At 44.4% G+C, this 2,500-nt stretch overlaps 1 protein-coding gene across 1 annotated transcript in view; it reads right to left on the reverse strand.

Annotated features, from left to right (window-relative positions):
- The window catches only part of LOC119575884 (rho guanine nucleotide exchange factor 18-like), a 188,740-nt gene that overhangs the window by 80,008 nt on the left and 106,232 nt on the right, over positions 1 to 2,500 (reverse strand). The gene's annotated exons all lie outside the window — the stretch shown is intronic.

The following is a 2,500-nucleotide window of genomic DNA, read 5'->3' on the forward strand; positions in this document are numbered from 1 at the left end:
ATACATGCATACAAGCGCAAACATACACAAACATACGTACATACATAGATCACATACTTGCATGCCTTAAATTAATACATTCATACATACAGATCTAAATAATAAAGTAAACAAACAAGTAAATATACACATTATATATATATATATATATTATATATATATATATATATATATATATATATATATATATATATATATATATATATATATATAATATATATATATATATATATATATATATATAATAATATATATAGACACACACAACACACACACACACACACACATATATACATATACATGCATATATACACAGATATACATGCATATATATATATATATATATATATATATATATATATATATATATATATATATATATATATATATATTATACACACATCCATACACCAGATGTCCCGGAACCTGAAAAAAAAAAAAAAAGAGAAAAAGAGAAAAATATATACGATGAGATGGGGAAAAGAGAGAAGGGAGAGGAGAGGGAGAGGGAGAGGGAGAGGGAGAGAGTGAGAATGGAGAGGGAGAGGGAGAGAGTGAGAAGAGAGGGGGGAGGGAACTGAAGAGGAAACCAAGGAGGAGGAAGAGAAAGAGGAAGAGGAAGAAAAGGAGGAAGTAAAAGAAAAACAAAAAAAGAGGAAGAAGAAAACAATAAAGAGAAAGAGAAAGCGAACGAGACAGAGAGAGGGAGGGAGGGGAAAGAGAAAGAAGAAGAGAGAGAGAGAGGAGAGAGAGAGAGAGAGAAGGAGAGGAGAAGAGAGGAGAGAGAGAGAGGAGAGGGAGGGGAGAGAGAGAGAGAAGAGAGGAGAGAGAGAGGAGAAGAAGAGAGAGAGGGGAGAGGAAGGGGAGAGAGAGAGAGGGGAGAGAAGAGGAGAGAGAGGAAGAAAGAGAGAGAGAGAGAGGGGAAAAGGAGAGAGGGAGGGGAAGAGAGACGAGAGAGAGAGAGAGAGAAAAAAGAGAAGGAAGGGGGGAAGAGAGAGAGGAGAAGAGGGAGAGAGATGAGAGAGAGAGAGAGAGAGGGAGGGGAGAGAGAGGGGAAAAAAGAGAGAGAGAGAGAGAGAGAAAGGGAGGAGAGAGAGAGAGAGAAAAGAGGAAGGAGGAGAGGGGAGGGGAGGAGAGAGAGGGGAAGGAAAGAAGAGACGGGAGGAGACAGAGGGGAAGGGAGACGGAGAGAGAGGAAGGACGGGGCGAGAGATGGAGGGGAGAAGAGAGAGAGAAGAGAGAGAAAAGGAAAGGAGAGAGAAGGAGGAGATGAGAAGGAAGAGAAAGAGAAAAGGAAGGATTGGGAGGAGAGAGAGAGAGAGAAGGGAGAGAGAGAGAGAAGGGGAGAGAGAAAAGAAAAGAGAGGGGGAGAAGACGAGAGAGGGGAGAGGAGAGAGAGAGGAGGAAGAGGAGAGGAGAGAGAGAGAGAGAGAGAGAGAGAGAGATGAGAGAGAGAGAGAGAGACCAAGAGAGAGAGAGAGACCAAGAGAGAGAGAGAGACCAAGAGAGAGAGAGACGGAGAGAGAGAGAGAGAGAGAGAGAGAGAGAGAGAGAGAGAGAGAGAGAGAGAGAGAGAGAGAGAGAGTCTGAAGCTGAAAGGAGACGAGATCAGATGGAATAGATAATGAAGACAAGGCGCGGCGAAACGCCCGTCGGACCGAGTTGAAAGGCGTCTAAAGTGGGAGGGACGCATACATGCCCCAGTGCACATATATCCAGATAAATTCACATAAAAAGTATGTATCCAATGCTCTCTCACTACATATCACATTTTTTTTATATTGCTGTCGCTAAGTACATCTGACTTTTGTAACTGGACCACCGATTATCAGTCGTAATTGCGACAACAGTGTCACAATACACACACACACACACACACACACACACACACACACACACACACACACACACACACACATTTTTTTGATAAGTTATCACTGTGGCACACACACTGACACCTTCAGTGAGGGGAAAAGACCCCAGGGCCATGTTTTATCCCACCCTTCAACACGATTTTAGATTTCCCGCTCATCATAACACGAGGGAAAAGCCTGCAAAGAAAGGGGAGGAAGAGAAAGAGAGAGAAAGTAAAGTAAAAGAAAAAAAAATCACAGACGAAAGACAACTCGTGTTGGCTGGCCAGCAAGGCTTGTCCATCACCCATCGGCTCCCTCCAGCCAGGCACATAAGCTTCATCACCTAAAGCAGTTCAGCCCTTCTTGACTCCCTTCCCTGCCCTTTCACCATCCCTCCCCCTCCCACCCTTCTCCCATTCCTCCCACACACCCCACCCAACTCTCGACCGTCTCCCTCTTTTCCCTATCCCCTCCATGCTCCTTCTTGTCCTCTATTCTTCCCACACTCCCCTTCTTCGCTCATCCCCTCACTATCTCTTACCCATCCCTCCTCGACCTCTATCCCGCCCATATTCCCCTTCTTCCCTCCCTCCCCGCCTCCATCACGACCGACCTTTTGGGCGATATTGCATCGGACAAGTGAT

This window comes from Penaeus monodon, chromosome 8 (assembly GCF_015228065.2).
Source record: "Penaeus monodon isolate SGIC_2016 chromosome 8, NSTDA_Pmon_1, whole genome shotgun sequence".
NCBI classification, from domain to species: Eukaryota; Metazoa; Arthropoda; class Malacostraca; order Decapoda; family Penaeidae; genus Penaeus; species Penaeus monodon.